Source organism: Anser cygnoides, chromosome 5 (genome assembly GCF_040182565.1).
Source record: "Anser cygnoides isolate HZ-2024a breed goose chromosome 5, Taihu_goose_T2T_genome, whole genome shotgun sequence".
In the NCBI taxonomy this organism is placed as follows: Eukaryota; Metazoa; Chordata; class Aves; order Anseriformes; family Anatidae; genus Anser; species Anser cygnoides.
Window position 1 is genome coordinate 30617521 of NC_089877.1, and position 23767 is coordinate 30641287.

Sequence of the window (23767 nt, forward strand, 5' to 3'; positions counted from 1 at the left end):
TTTTTGCTTTAGCTGCGAAGGTTGGATCTGGAGATTTCACTGGCTGTACTTGCATTTCAGTATGTACCCAGTTCAGGTTTAATTATGGAAACTAAAGCTGCTGTAAAGCAACTGCAGCCAAGGCGAATATTTCTTTGAATTTGCTAAGGACTAAGAAGAAACAGAGCTATGATCTAGCAAATGTGAACTCTCAGGGCTGCAGGAGCATTGGAAAAGCTCTGCTTTTTCTCCCCCAAAAAGGGATGTCTCAGCCCAGACTGAACTGAATGTCTTCCCTGGACGCCATGTATGAAACTGATTGGTCTGGCTTTTTGTGTTTTTTTAGTACATAACATGGAGGCTGCTGGTAAAAGCTTAATTCTGTGTTGTGAATGTGAGTCCACAGTAAGGCAGTAAATCAAGCAGAATTAACTGAGCCATCGGCTGATGGCCACTGGAAGAAGAGAAACATGAATGGGCAGCGGGGATGTGCTGCTGTTGAAGCCCAGACCTGTACCTGGTTGTCTTTGGGTTGAGACCCATCCTTATTAAGGAAAAAGGCTACCAAAGGCATGCAGTTTTGTAGGGTGGCTGCATTGCTCAGCACATCAACTGAGAGGTAAACCGTAACTCCAACCCGCAAGAGGGCAAAGCAAAAACTGACACTGCAATATCTATTTTATGCAACCCACTGGTTATTTCTGGTAATAATCATACGGATCCATCAAGTTCTTCTACAGCCACCTTAAGATATCTGCTGCTTTAGCAGAACCGAGCGGTGCAGAGCCGTGTTGTTCGGTGCGTGTTGAACGTGCCGCTCCCGTTGCGGATATGAATGGCTGATGTTTTCGGCAGGCAGGTGTTCAGACTGATTGTTCAGCTAACGGATGATCTTGCCAAAAGGGCTGTTTGTGTTTTAAGCAAATTGCACAAATTGATTCCTTTTGTATACCTAAAGGAATATTGAAGCATACGATGCATCCATAATTGAACTTGCCATGTCGGCACATTCAGTTTCACGGTTCACTCTGTGGTACGCGGGGTGAATTGCTTATATCCGTACAGCTGTGACTGAAACATTCTTGATAAGGTTTATTACAAAAGAAGAGAACGTGTTTAGATTATTTTTGTCATGCCGTTGTTGCAACACATCCCCAAAAATCAAATCTCTATCTTTTTGATATATTTTAGGTGAAAAACTTTTCTTTGGACTTGACCAGATGTTGACTGACAGGAATGAAACGGAATATTTCTGTGAGCCTGCATCTGTCTGGAAGAATTGATGAGCGCGATAAGAATTCATGTAACTTGCATAAACCTTTCTTTTGTGAATATTTTGGTACTGTAATAGTGAATGTGTGACCTCCTGGTGCGCAAGTGGAAGGAACAAAGGAAATGATGAAGGGTAAAGCCAGCAGGCAAATCCAGTCTTTCTCCCTTCCAGCATAAGGTGAAGTGTCATTGTTCTGAATGCTTCAGTCTGGGCAGCGCTGGTGGGCACGCTGAAGTGCTTCCCACAGTACAGGTCTATGGTGGCGGAATACAAAGTTAGGTGAGGGAAAATAGAAGTATATTTGAATTTGAAAAGCTTTTTTTTCCTGTCAGGTAATAAAGTTTTGGCTGATAAATTTTGTGGCATCCAGCAATAGCTCACATTGTGAAGAAGCTTGAACAGCAGAAGTGGGTTGCGAAAGAAGCCGTCTGTTGCTTTTGAAGATGGCTTCTGCAGAGTACAGTTAGACCATGTCTGGATATTCTGTGTTATTTCTTGTGATTTCTTTTACTGCAAAGCCGTAGGTGTTTCCTGTTACAGTTTCTGACCTTTTGTTCTTGAGAGCTCTATGTTGTTCATGGACTAAAAGGTAGAGTGACTTGTTAAAAAATCCATCGTAGGTATGTGGAAGGGTCTTGGTGGTCAGGAGGGATCATCCTGTGGCAAAATTGACTCAGTACAGTGACTTTAGACGTTAAAGCTCTTCTGTTTCTACTCAGGGAATAGTAATTCTTTCAGTGGAATTCTGGATTGGCCTTGGCTCAAATCTAATGGATTTGGCTTAATTTCTTTTAAACAGGAAGAATTTCTGTGCTTGACACGATGGAGCAGGGGAAAGGAATTTGCCTGAGTGCAGGTGCATTTTTGTGTGTTTCCTACGAGGACGGCTGAGAAGAGATGGTTATAGATATACTGTGGAGCTGCAGATAAGTTAGCAAGAGTTTGTCCCCTTTACTCTCATTGCTTAGAATCTAGAAGACTGTTTCAGAGTTTTCATAACTTTTTTTCTTAGAGCCTTGTCTGGAGGAGTACTTAGGCTTTTTAGTGCGTTGAATTGTGTCAAAATTGTGTCATTCTTCTCAAATAATTTGCACTTCGTCTTTAATTGCAATTTGAGCTGGTTTTGATAGAAGTTTTGTGCATTTTCAACACTTCTTAGGTAATTGTCACCTATCCTAAACTATACAGAGATAATCTGCATTAATATACTGCATGATAGGTCATCTTTTTTGAATGGCAGCAAGCAAGTTTTGTATGTTCAAAGTAGCAGATGTGTAGTTGGATAGTAAACTTTTTTTTCATTTTTGTGAGCCTTAACCTCATGTAAGTACCTAAGATTATTTGTGGTTTTGATCAGGGGAGACATCTCCCAAATCGATTTGTGAAACAGCCTTGGACAGGGACTCACAACTTACATAGTACTCTCAATAAGGAACAAAGGTGCCTCGTTTGTCAGATCTACACCTAAATTTGCATGATGACCATCATTTTTCACTGATGGTGACTACTGAAGGAGCTCTGGCTTTCCACTCTCTGATAGTTTTTGCTTCTGGGCCGACCTCAGGTACGTCACCGCGGCACAAGTCCTTGAGTCATTTTGCTGGCGCTCTGCCCTCCACCCTCGTACGGGCTTGCTCAATTGAGAAGGCAGCAGAGAGGCAAGAAGCTGCAAGATGGTTGCTCATCAAACCACATCCTAAAAATAGTGTGGCAACTTTAGGTGTTTCTGGGTCTTTGTACATTGTCTTCTCTGAAAGACCAGAGAAGCTGGTAAACATATCTTTGAAGAGCAGTGAATCAAACTGGAAAAGGAAGGCAATTAGTTGAAAGCTGCTCTTTGTGAAACAGAATATAGGTTGTAGCAAGTACAGCACTGCAAGTATAGTGAAGCAGCTGTCACATATTTGGAGAGAATTTGCAGTCACAATAATTCTTCTGTAATTCTTTTATTTTCTTATACCCTCCTCTGTCTTCAGTTGGGGATGTTGACTGAGGCTGCTGTGATCACTTTGGACGCTAGAAACTGGGATGAGGCAAACAGCCTCTTTCTTTACACAGTGTGCAGCTGTTGGATGAGAATGAGCTAGTTATATTTTAAGCTGTATTTGAAATCTCTAGATGACCTCTTCGGTGCTCTTCCTTTTTTTTTTATTTTCCCCCTTTTTGGGATGCATCATACCTTTCGTTTTTTAGTGCAATTCTGAGAAGGAAAAAAAAGCCTCAACATCAATGGTCTGACGTATATATGAATTTTCTGTGTTGTAATGAAACTTAGTGTTCTGCTTTTTTTCCTCTCTCATCTTTCCAAACTATATTACAGTGACATGGCTGTCGCTGCCAGCTCTGTGCAGGGCAGATTGTTTCTGTGAATGCATTCCAACAGGTGTGTTGTTTTTGTTTTCCTGGCATTTATTTTGCAACTTAGTATGAACATAATGCATCACATCTGTATTTCAGTCCAGTTTGAACAAGTTGAGCTCAAGTAGTGGTTAAGTTGTGGTTTTAATGGAATGGTTGTTTGGCAGGCTACGTTCGTAAACACTCCGGTGCTTTCAGCACGTAATATTTTGGGGCAGTCATAGTGCAATTGCATAATCTTAAATTATCTACTTTACAAATAAGAGGTGATTGTAGCGACTGAATGCAAGCATTGAGCAGTTGAAAATCTGATGCATGAAAAAGGATCTAACTTCTTGTCAGTACCTCGAGCTTTATTCTAAAAACAATTTCTTTTTGAGGGCACATTGAGTTCAACCTAATATGAATCTCCTGATGATACAGGAGTGTGAGAGAGTTGTTTCAGATTTTGTAGGGGCTCCTTAATGAAGTGTGTGATTCACCTCTGGTCACTAGTCAGTACCTTCAGGTGACTCATTTGTGACCCTTGTGATGCTCCACGCTTCCCCAGCCCCAAATGATGGCTAGAAAGCTTTGATTTATTATAAGAAAGATGAATAAGAGAGAGGTCTAGTAGCATTCAGTACATGCTGAGTAGCATATAAACCAAAAAATGAGAGAAGAAAGCTCCTTTTGAGAATCTGAGAGTTGTTTAGATTCTTGTTAATGAAAGCTGTTTTCCATGTATCAGTTTTGGGGATTGTTCAGTTTAAGCCTTAAGTGCTGCTAAAACCCTGACTAACAATTCTCCTCCTCCTTTTTTTTTTCTATTTGAGAAGAAAATGTAAGAATGGGTGTATTACAAGCAGTTCTTTTTATAGTGTTTTATTAGCTTCAGAACTGCCAGAGTTGGAGATAACAGATTTGGGGTGTTATATTAAAAACTGCCTGATTTTCCTTGTATTTGTGCTATCACTTCTTGAATCAAACCGTAATTTTGGCCTAGATGTTGTCCAGTGGTCATTATTATTATATATTATATATTGTGGGGAAAAGATACTCTTAAATTTCTTTTTTAACACTGATTATCTTTCTGAGGTTTCTCCAATCCTTTCATTATGTGATACCATGGATAACTTTTTTCCCTTGTGTTCTTCACATTGTTTGTGATTTTAGCTCTCTTTATCCCTCCAAGGCCATGAGTTCCCAGCGTTTTTTCTCCGTATGAAAGCCATACCATACCTTCTGATCGTTAGTCACTTTTTCTCTAGTTCCTCTATGCCTGGGCAATATGAGTAGAGTTACGAGCAGTAATGACTGTGGTACTTTATATGTGGTGGTGATTTCTGATTAATTTTCCTTTCTAAAATATCCCAGTTCCTTTCACTTCCCTTTTGATGGTGTAAAGTTGGTACATTTCAGTGAATACTGACTGCGAGCCTTTTCTTGAAGGTTAACAAACATACCCTTAATATTGTAAAGAGACACTTCAGATAAGTTTTCCCGCTCTGTGGTGTTTCAGTGTGTTTATTGACACTGGATTTCATGTAACATTGTACTTCCCAATCAGTCCATTCCTGTGAAAACCTTCTGTAGCTGCCCACAGTGACTTACAGAAAAGATTCTTTTCTAATACAGAATCTGAATCTCTTTTTTTAAAGCTTTGATAAATTTAAATGTTTATGTATCTGTCAATTCCTTCCATTTTACATTTTACCTCCAGTGATGCATGCATTTACCAGTATGGGTCCAAGCGTAGATCCTTGGTATCAGTGCACCGTCCTCTTCCCTTCTTTTCTTCTCACCTGCTCACTATTTAGGAAATCTTATTGCTTCTGCTTGTTTCCCACTTAATATTATTTTTTTCTATCTCATTCTATGATGATTTGGTTTCTTTTAGACCCTTTGGTGAGGGATCTTGCTGAAAGGGGGTTGGACTGGAAGATCTCCAGAGGTTCCTTCCAGCCTTAACCGTTCTGTGATTCTGTGAAAGTTTCTCTTAAAGCTCCATGTGCATTCTTGAACTTTTGGGGTGTGTGATATTGACCACTTTTGGATGCTCATCATCTTCTTTAGCGAATCCTGAATGGTTGGACATCTCCTCATGAAAATCTGAGTGCTTTGCTGTATACCTCCTTGTGCAGAAGTGATGATGCTCATCTTTGAAGAGGCAAGTAAAACACGATGAATAATAAAGAGTATCTCTAGCAGAGCCAAAAGGCACACCTTGTAGTTATGGCAATAGCATGAGATAACTCTGAATGCGTTTTAACCTGTTGTATTATGCTGCCTTAAACCCAGGCTGTGGCACAGTAGAACTGGAAATATTTGAAAGACACATGTTCCCTGCCAATTGCGAGGCAACCACACCCTGACTTGTGTTTGCTACACCTATGAAGGTGCGTTTCTAATATACTGTAAACAGTTCCTCATGGTTACTGCATAATAAGCTGATTTAACAAAGCTTTGAAACGAATAAATACTGCAAATGCTCAGAATAATTCTAGTCTGTTTGCCTCTAGAAGCATTTCTCTGAGGCTTCTAGGTTACATTAAAAAAACAGACTCCGTTGACTGGGCCCTGGGGTTTTAAAATGCCAAATACAATACTTGTGAAGCAGTACAGGAACAGAGTGGCTTCTGATACTGTCTCGCATTGCTGTCTGTTAATTCTAGAATGGTATTCTGAAAAATCACATGACAATCATAATGTAATTAGTGTTTCATGGATGATAATGTTAGGTGCAAGTTCATTTGGCTTTTGAACAGTAATTGCGAATACAGCATGAAGCTGATGAAGTGATCCTGACTTCTGAGATAAGTCTCTTCTGTATTGCAGAAGAAAAATTGCAGGACTGCGAGATAAACCAAGCATATTTTCTAGAGCTTCACAGTGGAATCCACAGAGAGAAAATCCTCTCTTTCTGACCTGTTCTTGGGCATCAAATCATGGGAGTAACAAGGACACTTATTGCTTTTTAATACCAAAGATTATGGTATTTTTTGTGGTCAATAGCTACAGTGCTTTCTATCAAAGCATCTAGTCTTTATTTCTAGGTGCTTTTATAGAGTTACAAGAGAATGCTTGATGGAGAAAATACACAAGTGTTCTCTCTGGTTGTGCTCCCAAACGTAATTATTGATCGGTAATAGCATAAGGATGTATTTGTGATACAATAATAAACTGCAGGCTGACAATAAGGAACTGCAAATAATCTCTGAATTAACTACCATAACCTGTAAGTTGCTTCGAGGTAAAATGGGTTTTGAGGAAAGCCCTGTTAGTATTTTAGTATGTAACCTACACCTTTAGTAAAAAGCTACACTACTTTCTGCTGTTCATTTCTTGTTAGGTGTTGGAGGAGGAAGTCAAAAGAGTCTGATATGACTAACCTACATTAAAAATAATTAAAACTGTGGTTTTTGTAGTGCCTCTTTCCTGATAAAAGAACAACTTAAATGTATTTCTTTTTGTTGTAATTAGCTTAATGTAAGTAGGTAATTACATTTCCATTAAGCTTCTACAGAGTTTTAAAAACAGAGAAGCAGGATTATCTCAGTACACCATGTTACTGCGTGTAATGAGCTGTAATAAAGCAAAATTCTATTTTTGAAATTATATTCAAAAAGATCTTTTGTAGCATGTGAAATGTTGTGTGCCAATAAATAAATTTAAGCAAGCTTTTTGGAGATGAAGAGATTAATTAGGGGATTTGGCAATAAAAATAATTTGAAATCGATTCTGGTAATCTGAGGCATCCCTGACATGGTCAAGAAATAAATAAGCATAATGTATGCATGTTTTTAACTATGAATGAGATTAATCCTCATTAGGTATATGAACTTGGTGGGTGAGACTATATGGGGTTTCACGCTGGAATTTAGTTTCTTTGGGCTGCCTGGTGTAGAACAGTGTATTTTTTGACCAGTTGTAAGTTAAACGAATCATTCTCTTTCTGAACTTTCTTCTGTAAGTTGTGGTTTGCTAGTGAAGTTGAAAGATCAAAAGATCAAGTATCATACATTTAGAGCTTGTCAGAGGATTTTTATTTTCCAAAACTACATTAAATTTTAGGGATAGCTTGTAAGAATCTGAAATTGGGAATTTGATAAGACAAAAAATACTGGTTCTTCCTAAAATATTTTCAAAATAGCTGTCATATAAAAATCTAAACACTTACATAGAAGTCACAGAAATGTAAGCATGCTAGACATACGTGACTCTTTTCCACTGATAATCAGAAGCAGTTCTGTTTAATATTTCAGTGTTATCTGTATAACACTTAATAATCTGGATACTAAGGGCTCCTGACTTCTTAAGAAAAACAACATAGTATTTTCAGAAAACTTGTAACTTTTGGAAAGATTTCATTATCAGATGGATTTAAAAGCAAAATTTTGCCATGAACAACTAATGTAGAATAGCGATATATAGTACCAAATATTTCTGTTCTTTGTTCTCTCTAAGAAACTTGAAATCAGTACAGGCAATCAGAATTTTGGTCTGAGTTATTTCAGTTTTAAGACTTATCTGGAATTTTATTATTATTATTTGAAACTTTAAAATGGCTATAACAGCTTCACAACAATTTTACAAACATTTTATTCTTGTGTGCAAACAGCTGGATGATGTTAGTGATTTTTATTTTCAATTGTACAATGGCTTTCATTAGTCTTGTATATACATTGCTGATGCTACAAAAAAGAATGCTCTGATAGCACCTGTACATGACAGTAGTCTTGCTGAACTGTTGGGGGAAAAAAAAACACCCAAGGGTTTGACTTCTGTCCCACCTCTTTTACAGTGTACACATACAGGAGACATCAGGTCATTTGTGTGTCTTGCAAAACTCCATTCTTCCTTTCCGGAGGCTAAGAGCCTACCTCTGAGCAACTGCCATTGCACTGACAAATATCTGCTTATGATTCAAAAAAAACCTCTTTTCTGATACTAGCAAAACTAAAACTGAGTTGTGAGGACCTTTTAGGTCCTTGTTGCCGCAGCATAATTGCATGGAGATGGGCATGCTTGCAGAAGGAAGTTTTAAATTCACAAGCACTCTGTGTGGATAATGAGCAGAAGGCAGCATTCTTACTAAAAGGGACATTTTTTGCATGAGTACCAGTGGAAGACCTTGTTTAGCATCTGGGAACAAACATGAGGCGAAAGCAGCTTCCGTGTGGCTGTGGAAGGTCAGAGCTGAGTACCGCGTGCTGCTTTGCCTGCACAGGGCGTGATGCTGAGACACTGCGGCTAGGCAGGAGGCTCTCAGGCTGGATCGGTGGTGACTGTGGTGACTATGAATTAATGCTTGGGGCGTTTATTTATTGCCTTGCTTTCCTCTGCCTGCCTTCTCTTTGTGGGAAACGCACAAGTGGGACACAGCCCTGTATTTTGTGTGGCAAACATATTTTTACTTCGCAGTGCAGAGCAGGGGTAGAAGATCTTTTGGAACCGAATGCTTTGATTCAAATTCGTGTAGCTGATAGGTGTCTAAAAACAGGTGGGAATTTCAAGGGGTGCAGTTCGATTAAGGAAGACTATGCCCTTTGTTTTGGCTGGTTTTGGAAAATGACAACAGGAATGAGAAGTAATGCAAGATAGCACGAGAACTTGGGTAATGTGCTGACCAGCTCCTACTTCATTACTACTGCATAACCATTTATTTTTCGTGTGTGTCTGTGCGTATTTCCAAGTGCTTGTTGTATTGATGCTCCAGAGTGGAGTTGCTGCATGCTGTGCCTATAAAAGTTACGTACTCTGCTTAATGAGTCTACTCAATCAAACAAGTCCATTAGTTCCTGAAAATAATATCTGGTCATGCAAATCTAAGCCCAGGTGCCCGGCTGAACAGCTTGAGCTGTGAGTTTGGCTTGGAGCTGCGTGGAAGGACCAGGTTTCAGGTTGTTGACTTTTATCACTTGCTATGTCTCTGTAAGGGAAATGCATACAAGGTTAAAGCACAGGCCTCCAGTGCTGTTTTTTCCTTTCTTAAGAACCAATCTCTCTTTCAGACCAAGAAACAATTCCTCATCTGTTTCCAATGTCAAAGGATAGACAAAGAGCTCTGAAAGCAGTAATTACATAAAGGCATGTGAGAGAAATATCTGGCGTTGGAATCTTCAGTCTACTTTTACTCTCCACGAGTGGTTTTTGTATTTTCTCCATTCCTTAGTGTTATTTTCCAGTTAAAATTGAAGTGTGAGGCTATACAAACTCTGTACATTTCTTTTTCTTTTGGGTTGCAAGCTCTTTGAAGACTTAAGTTACTCATCAAATAAAATTCATTTTTCGTAGCGTGGGTTCTGATGCTTGCAGACATTTTCTGTCCTGGGCTTCACTTTGGGGTAATATTTTACTGGCATCAGTCACTGTGCAGCACAGAGCTGCCTAGTGAAGAGCACCAATTTCCTTGCAGCCTGCCAAAAAGTATATGTGGGTTGGCGGCATGAATGCACCCATTTGGATGAAATTTTTTGATGCCGGGATTTAGCCACAAAAAGTGGAAGGAAAAAAAACTATACTGAGCCTGTGACTTAAAATGAATAAATAAGTAATTTAGTCTTGCAGTATAGAAATGCTGAAATATTATGAAAAGCAACGGAGATTGCTTAATGTTTTTTCACATTTAAACAATTCAGCCTTTTTCAAAACATTTCAAAATTTGTGGGTAAACTTTTTTCAAAAAAAAAATGAGATTAGGCATTTCAGTAGTGTGTGGAAGAAGCGATAGATTTTTCGAAGTGAATATTGTCTGGTGGGTTTATGTTAAGTTCTTTGGCTACTGTCTTTAAGTGGAATTTTAGAGTTACCAGATACTTTGCAGTTCAGTGTTTGATCTGCTGCCTCAAGAGGGAATAATACTAAAATTCTTTTGTTCCTTCACGCAAAGCTTTGTGGTGGTTGTGCCAGGCACTCATGGCTTGTGAGCGCAAAATGTGGAGAGAAGAGCAAATTGAGTAAGTTCCTGCACTAATGCAGTGGGATTTGTGAGATCTGAGACTATGATATTTTATTAAATACCCTATTTCCTACTACGTAGTTTGTGATGTAAATTCTCATTTTCCTAGTGGAAATACATGGTTCTGAAACAGAGCAAAAAACGTATTTGGCAGAGTGTCCTAAAATGAAGTTCAAAACCAGTATTGAAAATGAGATTTTGATCTCTGTGGTAGGTTGCAGAACTGACACATTCCAGACCTTCTCCAAACATGCACGTGTCCAAGAGACAGCTACGGCAGCATGTGCAATTGGTGTTGTTTCTCTATGGTTTCAACTGAGGGTAAAAAACAGGATCCTCCCATTCATGAGGTGAGGCTTCACGTTGGAGGCAACCTAACATTGCACTTTTTCTACCGGATCATTCCGTGTACCTTTTTTGCGGCAGTATTGTTAAAAGATTTATCTCATAGACAGCTAAATGGATCAGCTTGTGGATCTGCACAGACTTTTTTTTTGACATTTAGGATTTTTTTGGCTTTTCAACCAGAGCAGCAGGCTGATCCAGTTTTGCCAGTCGCCATGTACTAGTGTGGGCCCAGGGGAAGACTGGGATTGTGTGGTTGAGGTACAGCATCGTATGGCACAGATGTGGCGTTGGGCCACGTCCCACTAAACTAGTGAAATTTCATTATTTTACTGCACACGGTGTCAGAGAACGTTGCTTTTGAATATCTTCTTAGTATAATAATCTAACTATACGACAATTAAGCCTAATTAGTTTAATTGTTCTGAAATCTTTATAGAAAAGCTTCTAAACTGTGAATAACTCCCTTCCTTCCTTCCATTTTCTCCTTTAAAAACAAAAACAAAACAAAAAACTTCACTGTTTTCTGCAGTGCTGTTGAATGAATTTCCTTTCAGTACCTGATCGTTATTGGCAGAAACTGGAGAGCTACGATAGGTCAGTGCATTTTTTATTTAAAAACAACAACAAAAATTGTAAGACCTAAAGACCTGTATTGGCTGATAGGGCCTGCATAATTAAAGTAAAAAAGTTAAAAGTTTTTCATCCTGCACTAGTGACAAGTACAGTAGCATATCAGCATGAAGGAGAGCTGTAATTTGGTGCTGATGGCAGTGTATTTGAGTAAGTATGTTCAAGTAGAAGTCATGTAAAGGAATTGTATCCAAGTCATAACACCCTTTGAAAGGCAGACAGCTTTTTCTGTGCATTCAGTTCTTTATTTCCTTCATATTCCTGCGTGGTATTTTGTTTTGCTTGTTACTCCTTCATAAAAGGTGACTGTATTACGCATTCACTAAACGCTAAACGTTGCTTTTTATAAAATGCATTGTGTAACTTGTTTGTTCCTGGGCTTCCTTATGGAAAGGATGTCCTGTGTTTGTTTACATTTGTGGATTGTCTTGTAATTTTTGTGAATGCCGTTGCATTTAATATGCTTATGCACAGACACCGGATAGAAAGATTCGATGATGGTTAGTGAGTTATCAGGCAGCTCCTTATTGCAGTCGGTTTGAAAGAAGAACCGGCCTAAAACTAGAAGCAAGCAAGAGGTGAAGTCAGCAAATATTTCTGAAATCTTGCAAGTATTGCTCAGCGAGGGAGGCTGCTGCCCAGGGGCCCTGGGCGAGGAGGTGCAGCAGTGCTGTGGCAGTGCTGCGTGTGTATCCTTCTCTGTTCCAACCTTTTTTCTTTATTTTAAAGTTGGGTGATCAGGCTGCTTGGTAGGGTTTCTTTTAGGCAGCGAGGGTGCCGATTTGGCAAGTAAGAACGAAAGACTGTCCTGGGTCTTGTGCCAGTTTCTCTATCCCGCGCGTGGAAGTGGGTGGCTAGCAAGAAGTCTCGCAGTCCTGTCTGGGAGGAGAGGAAAGCACGAGTGCTGGGAAACAGCTCGCTGAAGTAACTTACGTGAAAATTTCAGTTTCTGCTTTAGAAGTAATGGCCATATGCTGGAAAATGTCAGCACATGTTCATAGAAATGACTAATTATGAAGTGGAACTTGACTTAATCTCCCTCAATGTTCTTTTTTTTTTTTAAGTTACATTTCTCAAACTGCCGAAGTTGGTTTGTCCAGCCTTTCAGATAACCAAATCCTGTGGCTGATACAGAATAGCACGTTCACAGGCTGTGGAACAGACAAGATAAGGATGACTTCTAGATAAAAATGACAAAAATCATTTTCCAGGGTGTGGACATGAGTGTTACTGCAAAGATCGTGCAGATGTTCATAATCAGTTTATTGAACATGAAGTGTTTTTACTCTGTTTCAAAAAAGCCACCAACGGTGGAACGTGCTCAGCCACCAGTGTGGAATGCGCTGTTGCATTAGGAGTTCACAGTTCGGTGCCCCAGATTAGGCTTTAGCATGGTCACTTGGTCACTGGGCCTGTTCAGCCTGGAGAAGAGGAGGCTGAGGGGGGACCTCATCGCAGTCTACAACTTCCTCGCGAGGGGGAGCGGAGAGGCAGGTGACCTATTCTCCGTTATCACCAGTGACAGGACCCGTGGGAACGGTGTCAAGCTGAGGCACGGGAAGTTTAGGCTAGACATCAGGAAGAGGTTCTTCACCGAAAGGGTGGTCGCACACTGGAACAGGCTCCCCAGTGAAGCAGTCACTGCACCAAGCCTGTCTGAATTTAAGAAGAGATTGGACTGTGCGCTTAGTCACATGGTCTGAACTTTTGGGCAGACCTGTGCGGTGCCAGAGTTGGACTTGATGATCATTGTGGGTCCCTTCCAACTCGGATATTCTATGATTCTATGGCATATAGCTGCAGAGATTAAAGTGTCTTTTGAATGGTGTGGGACAGACAAGGCTCTATCCAGTGTAATCCCGACTCTGTGTTAGTGGGGAGGGGCAGTGGCCGCCTTACTTTATCCCCAGATATTCATAACAGTGTGTTTGGGAACTGGAAGCAAGAGGTTTGCCTCTGTGTAGGAGCCCACTCATAGCTGAGTGTTTGGAACTTGTATGGTAGGGTCACTCTCTACCTGGGAGTAGATAAGGAGCAGTGAGGAATGAAATAGGGATACGATGCTCAGGCTCGTTCTGAGATGCTTGTATGCATAAGCATTTCTTGTTCCCTTGTGTGCTTCTCAGGTTTTAACTGCATTTTGGTTTATTGTAAAATATTTCTAAACTCTCAGTTTGGTGTATTGCATCTTCAGCTGCAGAGCTAACTTTTAATAACTCGGGCTTAACTAACGTATAACAAATGTTGTAAACTTTATTACGTGTTTTTTGAAGTTTTATTAATGCGCTCACCCTCTTTGTCAGGTCACCATAAAGAAAAGGGTGTTGCCTTTTAATTTTAAGTTTAATATCTGGTAAATTAATTCTAGGCATGCGGTTCTTCTTAAAGCATAAAACATTATAAAATGGCAAAAACGAGAGTTTGTACAAAACTTCATTAGAGACTACTTTCTGCCTGTCTTGAGAAGTTTTTTATGAAGCTGGGAAGGACGATGTGAAGTGGTTTACGGTGCTGGATACTTTCATTAGCTCTGTGCTGTAGTTCTTCATCTGAGGTGTTTGTGCAGGTGAGGAAGATGTCCGTACCTGTTGATGCATGCCATCGCAGCGTTCCTCAAACCCTCTGGAGAAAGCACTTGTATGTACAGAGGTGTCATTGGAAATGGCCCCCTGCTTTCCCCACTGCCAGATAGTTTCCCCCTCCTCATTTCCCCAGTTTTAGCAGGAAGGGGAGCACAAGTGCTGTGTGTCTAAGATGCTGGGTTAGCTCGTGCTTGGCCCATCTGGTTGCTTTTGCCCCAGTACGTTAAATAAGATCTCACTTGAGGGATCCTTGGTTGCGAGCAAGTGGTTTGGGATATTAATACCTCCAGCTAAGCTCAGCATGCCCAAAACAAGTCTTGCCTGTGATCTGAATTTGTGCAGTGAGATTTGGTTAGGTTTTTCCTCTCCTCTTCTGCCTTAAGCAGGTTCTCCCATAAATTCCTGCCGTAGCTCTGTAGGGCACAGCAGGACAACCTCGGTCACCTCATCTTACTAATGCAGAGGTGACAAGAGCTTTTCTCAGGAAGACTGCAAAGTGCCTTGTTCTCAAGATACACCATTTGTCTTCTACTGGTTTCACATGCAGGGAGGGGTTTGATACTTCCAATTATTCATTTTATGTAGTGTTAATTGATAAATATTCATCAGAATATTGCTGAGATGAAGCCTGGTTTTATGTTTTTGGAGGCATATTTGCATTGTTGTGTGTTTTCAGGGAAAGAATGGGAATGAAACGTTAACTTCGTTTTCAAGTGAAGTTAATATGCTTTTTAGCGCGTTCAGCTCCTACAAACTTTGTGTTACTGGGCTTAAGAGCTTGTTTTAGCCTGACTGTTTTTTAGTGCTGCTCTTTGCCTGTAGTTAGAGTGCTCTGTGTATTACTGTGCTTTGGTCCTAATACAAAGAAAGCCCTGCAGCTTATTTTAAGAGCAGTTTCTCTCCAGTCAAATTGCTCTGCTAAATAGTTTTCAAGTGGCATAACTGCACCTAGCACTGTGTTTATACAGTAAAGGTTTTGGAGCTGTCTGAGGGAGGCCAGGAGCATCCAGCCCGGTCCCGGCATGTGGCAGAGCAACGAGGTGCAGACATTTGGGTTCTGGTAGAGACAGGAGGGTTGTCTGGGTCAGGTGCCTGTCTGCCAGTCGGCTTTGTCTGCAAGGATGGAAAACGACCACTTCTTTTATAAGGCCTAACGAGATGTTTGTGAAAAGCTTTGAGACGCTTTTGATTAACGACTGTGTGTAATATGTGATTATATCACACAGAATAATAGAGGGTAGGAGGAGAAAAACTGGCAATGTAATTCTCACAGCATTGTGGAAACTTAAGGCTTTGTTCTTTTTTCAAATGCCGTCTTTACATTTAAACATGATTTTTCTTTGCCACTTCCCCCTAATCTTTAGAGCTTCCAAATCAATAACAAAACTAGAAAGAAGCGTATCTGCCTTCTAAAGAAAAAAAAAAAAGAAAAAGAGGGGGGAGATAAAGTATAGGGCATCTCTATGTAGTTTTGGCCAGCTTGGTTTTATGATACTTATTTGTTCCCTTCTGCTGTTCTGTGCCAGATTATTCGTGCCGTTCTGCTTTTACCAGCCTTTCCATTTGGTGGATAACAACTCAGCCCATGAAAACTTGGTGGGTTTTTATTGTTACTTGTATTTTTTTATTTTTTAAATTGGTACCAGTAGCTGGTGAAATTGCTTGCAGACTTTTCAGTCCTGGTTGTTTAACTTCATACAGTCGTAGAGCCACGCTCTACCCCGCTAAGCCTGAGATGGATTGGGTGTTGGTTTCGAGCCTCAGACACCGGCAGGACTAGGCCTGTGGCCTAGAAATTTGCCTTCATTTTGAGAAACACAGTATGAAAAGCGATATTACTGTGCACATTTAGTGGGGGAAGAAAAGCAACGTAAGTATATGAGCCTCTTTTAAAAAAAAAAAACAAACACGAACTGACCCCAAACCAGCACCCCCCCCCCCCCCATCTTTTTCCTGAGCACACGAAGACCTGCTTTGCCAGAAGAGGAGTGCGTTCTGGTTTTGTGTCCAACCGCTCAGCTTCAGCGCAGCGGCACATGTTCACAGACCGATTTGCAGAGGGGTTTGGGTACGAGCCGAAATCCTGTAATCTACGGATGTGCTGTGGTTGAAGTGGAGGCCAGTAGGCAGTTGTAAACTATATTTTGGCCACGTGACTTGCTTCAAAAAAATCTAAATTACAGGATCTATCTTATGGGCCTGTGTGAAAACCCTTTTCTTTTCAGGCCTTTTAGGTTTGCCCATGTTCCTTCTTCAGACGGCGAATAGTGCTTAAAATTGTATAAAAAAATAATTCAGCATGTAAGAGAAATTAAACTGCAGGCAATACCAGTATGCTTTTTTCAGAGGATACAACTCCATTTTACATATCTGGCAATACTTCTGCAGGGCTTTATAGTAAGTAAAAAAAAGACATTTTTCCACTTGTTAGGTATATATAAAGTCCCAAACATAGCAAGTGGAATAAATATTTCACTTAGGGAGAATACGAGCAGCAAATCAAGAATTTTCAAGTAACTGCAGAAAATAAATGTCAAATGTAACAAAGGAGGGGAGGCTGAAAGGAGAGGTAAGCCAGAGCATAAAGGTACGGCTTGAACTGCTCTAAAGCAAGCTTTATGTTCACAATCATCTTCTTTCAGGTTGTGAAACCTGAAATCTGTGAAAGCTTTCATGGCAGCAACAACAGGGATTTTTTTCTTGAATGAACTCCAAGCCTCCCTTAAAACCTGTCCATTTTATTAGTGCTGAGACCTGCTGTTTCTGCTCCTCTATCATTCTTACTGCTTGCATGGTTAACAGACTGAAAAAGGGTTGGTTGTACATTTCTTTGAATGTAGGTGAAAAAAGATTCCAGATGCACATTTGAACTCATTTAAAATTTATCTGTAATTGCAGTAGGACGTTGACTGCTTTTTCTTAACAATCAATACATTCAGCTGTAATGGATTTGGTCTATTCATGGCAGAATAGAAAAGCAGAGAATACTCTGTTGTGAAAATATATAGGGTTTTCTATAGTAAGGAAATTTTGGTTGTGACAGGACAATGTTTATAGTAATTACAGAAAATGAAAGGCATCCATTCTCGATGAAAGATTTGGTGATGGATTGGAATTGTTGTGTACAGAGACCAATGGTAATTACCCCACTCTTATTTCAAGTCATTGTACAGTTTCGGTGATGCCAAAGTTTAGAGGCTGGTGGCCAAGAGGCAATTAGAAGTTTATCACTAACCATTTTAATGGGTTAGCTTTCCACTTACTTCCTGACTCTTGTTATTTCCTAAACTGTACCAGTATTAAGCTCTGTGGAATTAAAATATTTTTTCAAGCTGTTCATTTGCATTGTAATTTTTGGCTTCTTTGCTCCATGCTTATTTGTTTTTCTTAAAAACAAAACCAAGAAAAAGTTTTCAGATGAGCCATTTTTAATTAACTGAGATAATGCTGTGACTTAAGTGTTGAGTTCCATTAATTAACACAGTTGTTCTTGCTCAAGTCTAGCTGATGTTAATGTAATAGGGTGATTATGTACCACACTAAATACAAGTCACAGTTGTTTTCTGAAGGGATAACTGCAGGTTACACAGAAGTAAGACAATAGACAGAAAATACAATATCACATGAAAATCATTCACAGTGGTAGGAACCTTAAGATATAATCAGCTTTTGAACATTTACTCTCTCATCCCTTCCTGGAGTTCAATATAAGCAATGTATGTGATAAAATGGTAGCAGAAACTGAACGCTGTGCGCACCAGCTACTTGATAAACATGCCAAACTTCCGTTTGGCCACTGGTAATGTGGTGGGGCGATGTCATACCAAACAAGTTTTATAAAAATAAAGCACTTCTTACATGTGAGAAAGATTGGCTGCTTTTCCTCACAAGCAACCTGGGTAGTGGTGGTGGTATAGTCTTACATGCCAGTTTTTCTGTTTGCTGCTAGAAAATTTCTTGGGCCCACTTGGAGAATAAATTACTTTTTGATATGTTTTGTAGTTGAAAGGTAATACTAACATTGTCCTATATTGTCATCTTTTTAAAAGTTTATTTATTTTTTACTTAGACTCCTGAATGCTACTCTGTTGAAGCATGTGTCAAAACAAACACCCGTGATGTAATGGAGACTTGGAAACACTGCATTTGTGTACTTCGAAAGTAAGTAACAAGTTTTCCAATTTTAAAGATGACCTATTAAAAAAATTGAAAGCAACAAAGAACCTTGATAGTTAGGCTTTTGCGATTTTAACTTTCTGCTTTGAAACCCTTTGCAGCTTTCTCTTTTATAAAGCTTTTAAAAATTATTTTTAGAATCTTATGCATATCAGCACCATATCTATTGGTTCCCTTTTAATTTACAGGTTATGCACTTTGTGTAGTCTGTCAGGTTTAACCTGTATGTGATACCAGAGAGGCCAATACCTATAAAGTATTTTCTGGGAAAAAGATCTGTGAGTTTCCAGTACTAGAAAGCAATGAATTCTTAGGAAAGAATTTGAAAATCCCTCTATAACTGCTTCTCCAATACTTTATCTTTCCTCATTCCTCCCTTGTCACAGCTTTAGCATATATCTGGCTACACTGCACAGGTCATCAGCTAAACCAGTACAAATGTAACCCAGAAAGAGGGAATGGGGAGGGGAAATAAATTGTCATGTTACCAAATTACAGCTTGTGGCAATAGTGAACTAATAGGTAATGTGGCTTGAATTAATCTAACTTCATCCATTTAGGAGGGTTAATGGATTTACCTAATTAAATTTCATTCAAAGTGGTTTTTGAAAGTCTACTGCAAGAGAAGAGGGTGGTAAAATTGAGTGCTGAAGCCACTGCTAAGGGAGGGAATTGCACTCTGTCATTACAAGTGTTTGAAAACTCAGAAGCGTGGTGTTACCCTTATTTGCATAAGCTGTTACGATTTGATACCACAAACCTCTGAATATTGCTATATCTTGCTAGTTCCATAATTTCAAGGAAACGCCACCTGCCTTTGTGGCACCAGGGCCAGAAGAGTGTTTTGCATAACTCTGAGATTGGGTGTGAAAACTGCATTGCAGCAGTGTAACTATTAAACCATTTCACTATTACTCTGCCTGTTGTTTCATGTGATATCACTTGGCCAAATGACTGCCATCTGTGCATTATTTTGTCTTATTTGCCAGGCAATGAAGCCTTACAGAGGGGTGTGTGTGTGAGATGGCGATGGGGAAGTCTTTGTAGAGGTGAAATACGTATTTAAAAGTTCAAAGAATTACTTTTTGTAAGCGTAGGCTAATCTGTGATTTTCCCAGAGGGTAACCTGGCTTTCCCTAGTTAAATGGAATTAGCCAACAGTGTTTATAGGGATAGGCTTAAAACAATAATGAGTTATATGGTTCTTCTTAAAGGTTGTTTTCTGATGCTTATCTTAAAGTATTGAAGCACAGCCTTTTTTTTTCTTTTTGGGGGGGGGGGGGGGGTAGAGGGAGTGGGGAGAGCTCTTAAAAATATTCTCCTTCTTCTGTCAAAGTTTATATACAAACAGTCACAGTGTGGAGTAAAAAGCCTGAAAGATAAATAGGACAGCTGCTACTTAAAGCAGAGGGAAAAATGTGCTTTATAATTCTTGCATATGTTTAAAAATTGGTTCACTGGGATTTTTCACTAATTAATACTATAAAGTAATTTGGCCCTTGGGATAATTTTAGGGGGTTGTAAATACTCAGTCTTTGAGTCGGAAGAGCATTTTTCATGTGTTTGCAGAGCTAATTCAATAAATGTTCTCCTGACAGTTAATTTTTCTCATCGTGAATGGTGGTCATAATCACTATCTTGCTTTTTAGAGCTACTTTGCTGCACTGGTTTTGGGGAAGAGGAAAAAACAAGTCTGAATAATACAGTTGAACTGAGGAGGCATTGCAGAGAAATTGTACATTAGTTGTTGGGAAATAATCTCATTTCTTTACCTTTCTAGGGAAAAGGTATAGTCCTGTTATTTGGCTGGATGTTGAAAGAACAGCTTCCTTTTTTTCCTGAAAAAGGGCTCAAATTTTGAAAATTAGAACACATCTTAATTAGAATATCTGTTGTAACCCATTAAAGATGAGATATTTGCATAAAAAAAACTTAGTGACATCTGTTTTGCTGGGGAGTTTAGAAGGATTTGTAATACTTGAGTGCGATGCTTCCCAACAAAGCAGAATCTTCTAAGCTTTGTGTTTTTTTCCCCCATTCTTTTTTTTAAACTACGTATGTATATAAACTGTGTGTGTATTGTGTGTGTGTGTGTATATATATATATATATATATATATAGTAGTAATCCAATCCTGTTGTGATTTGAAAATAGCTCTGGCTTGGTTTTTACTGTCATCAGGCAAAGATGGGTGGTGTTAGCTTGACTGACTCAGGCTGGCAGAAAACACTTCTGGTCATTGCTGGAGCAGAGGGTGCTTAAAAGCCCGTGGGTGTGAGTTCAGTTGTTCGGAGCAGATTTCCTTCACTGGTGGGAATGGTCATTTTTAGTCACTTCCAGAAATTCCTGTCATCTGCCTGCGATGCCTTGCCTGAGCCTGAGTCTTTTCTAGCCCAGGTGCATGTTACTAGGGAGACGCTGAATTCTGGTGCTCTCACTGCAGCAGCTGGAACCAGCTGAAGTGCAGGGATTTGCACACTGTGTGCTTAAATGATAACTTTCCAGAGTTCATGCAGATCAGATAGAGACGAGCAATCCAAACAAGGCATTGCACAATAGAAAATGTACTTCCTTAACTATATGAGATCTTTCCCTCAGGCTGAGACAACGCAGTTTCAATATTAATTGCCTAATGCTCACAGTACACCAAGTAGTTCAGGCAATTATCTCAGGAGCTGGCTTTGTTTTGCTGCACCTAATGAACTAGACTCTATCCGCGGTTTAATTTCTTATGCACTATTACTATGGTAATAGAAATATTTAAAAGTGTTTAATTCTTAGAATGTATGCTTTAAAATCACAATCAAGGGTAACTTTTTGCCCCTTAAGGAAAATTTTAGTACTCTTAATTCCTGAAATTTAATAACTGTTTCACAATAAAATCACAAATAACCTTTTACCCTACATCCCATATTTCATGTAGCTGTTGCTACGGAGTATGGTGTTCATGGTTCATAATTGTTCTGTTACTATTCAGATATAACTGATCTTTTTGTAAATCTATATGGCATGCCATGTCAAAGCATTAATTTATCATCTGACTGTCTAACAGACTGCCTTTAGACAGACAGGTGGCAAAAATCTCATCTACATGCGATTTTGTAGCTCACTAGGAGAGGGAACTGCAAGGCACTGTACATTGTCCACATCCTCCTTTTAGTATTTGCCAGTATGATTATATAAAAAAAACCCAAACCTTTAGTTTCAGCTGCACATTGTGGGGGAGTTGGGCACTTCATTGCAACTGGATGGATCTGAATAATAGCATTTGGAGGGACCTGCAATCTAAGCCGCTCAAAGTTGAAAGCAAATCTTTCCTCTTCTTTCTGAACTGACATGTGAAAGAAATAAGATTAGCTGGAACTTCAGCCTCGTTTCATGGATTTTAAAAATAGAATGAATGAAGGAAATCCCTCCTTGAACCACAGCTGCATAAAAAGGTTCTTCTCAAATAACACATTATCCTTGCTCTTTCTGTTCTGTGCATTAATGGTCAATGTGAAGGTAGAAATGCTGAATGAAACAGTCACGTAATGCATTTTTCTGCCATACCTAGGGGAACAAGAATTTATATAGTAAAATTAATTTCACTTTTTTCAAATAAGATATTCATTGGTTTCACTAATTCGTTTGGAGTAGGAAAATACATATATAAATGTTTAAAAAGGGGAACCAGTCATATTAATTCAGTGCTCAAAGGAAGCAATATCACACTTGAAGGCATAGTATAAACTTTTTCCCGTGAGCCTTCACCACAAGTGCCTTTTAAGTAAGTACATGCCCATCTTTCAGACCAGAAATGGTTATGCTGTGGAAAGGGGGAGAGGTAATTAGTAGGCACTGGAAACTGATGATACATGAAATGGAAGGTGAAATCTATTGCAGCTCCTGATGGCTGCATCAATTATGCTATGAATTTTGTGCTTTAGGGTGGCTATGCCATTCTCCGCCGATACAGGAGGACCCCTAGTAGAGTGCTCTTTATTTGTTTTTCTAAAGAACTGGGCTCTCCAGGCTATCTGTTGTGGAGAGACGCTAGAAACAAAAAGGCATGCCACAAGCTAATGTGTTGGGAATCACAGCTGGGGAGCATTGCTTTTCAGAGAGTCTCCAAAATCCCACATGTGCCTTTGCACTTCTGACACCATTGTTATTTCTGAATCTTTATTTTGTCAATCCTGACTCACTTCTGGTCTTTCCTTCCTTCTTAAGAGAAAGAACATCATAGCTGTCCTGTCAGGAGTCTGAGCTGATACTCTTCAAAATCTCACGACTTCTTTGTTGCCCTCTTTTTAGAGGTTTAAGATAATTCTGTCTACTTTAAAAGCCTTGTATAACCATCCCTGGGTGCGTTTGCTGTTCTAGTGTGTATAGCTGTGATTCTGAGGGTAGGAGAGGAAAACGACATAAGTATGCATATATATGTGTGTATATTCATATATATGAATACATATTTCAGGTATATATTTCATATATTCAGATGTGAAAACGCAGAATATATATTTGGTGTGTGTATATATTTAAAAAATCAGAAATAAAAACTTTCCATAAAGCATGCAGCTAGTTAGATAGAAGTGTTACGTTAGTACAGGTTTCATTAATGCCATGATTGTTCAAAAGGCTAGATGCTCCTTGATTTATGAGCATCTATCTGTGCTTGCTTTTAAATATAAAACTTAAGGTAGTGATGTAGCTCTTGTGCAACAACACATGGACCTTCTCTGTAGTACGACAGAATTGAAGTTTTAATTGCTTGGAAGAGACTCAGGCAAGCTGGAATGTGCACGCTGTTTCTTCCTGTTGCTGGAGTAAGGAAATAAACTGGTCAGTTCTCTTCTGCTCTAAGACTGACGTTTGACAGCAGCTAAATTGATCCAATCTAAGAGGAAGAGGAAGTACTTGCAGAACACCTTTTCCTTTAGGAATGGACTGTTCCCATGGATTTGCAATTTGAATGTAACTTCGTATGGCTTAAAGCTGAAGCGTATCTTCACAGTAAATGTGACACTTCAAGTTTTATTCGTAGTTGCATCTTGAAATAGTATTGTGATTTGACACTAAAGGAAAGTACACAAATTTAGCATATAACGTAATTGCATAATTCATATTTCCACAGTTGCTTTGGTCTTTCCTTTTTTGCGTGTTAGAAAATTCATGCTTTATTGATGACAAAAAACAATGCTGTGAACATGAAGAAATTCAATTAGAAATGTTGCTTTTCTGATTAGCCATGATAAAAATCAAGACTTGAGCATGAAAGTGAGAGATCTTGTATCTAGATTTTCTTCTTGTCTGTTCATTTCTTGTCCAACATTTTATATTAAATCAAAACTAAAGTTGCCCTGACCTTTCTGATGTATACTGGTGCTGTCTAATGAAGACAATGTCTGTTTGTAAGGTGTTAAGTGTAAGCTAGGAAAATCCGCTGTGAACACTGAGACTCCTAGCTAATTATTGTAGTGATAAGCTTAGGACTGTTTT

The 23767-nt window shown here is 39.2% G+C and overlaps 1 protein-coding gene across 20 annotated transcripts in view; it reads left to right on the plus strand.

The window, feature by feature from the left end:
* Window positions 1-23767, plus strand: part of SIPA1L1 (signal induced proliferation associated 1 like 1) — a 210785-nt gene that overhangs the window by 24720 nt on the left and 162298 nt on the right. For 15 of the 20 annotated variants that reach the window (XM_066998656.1, XM_066998672.1, XM_066998655.1 and 12 more), the window contains one exon: window positions 18180-18271. The gene's annotated coding sequence lies outside the window, so the exon portion shown is untranslated. Of the gene's footprint in view, window positions 1-15636; window positions 15707-18179; window positions 18272-23767 lie in introns of all 20 variants that reach the window. The other 5 variants (XM_066998661.1, XM_066998663.1, XM_066998662.1 and 2 more) reach the window with 1 other exon arrangement.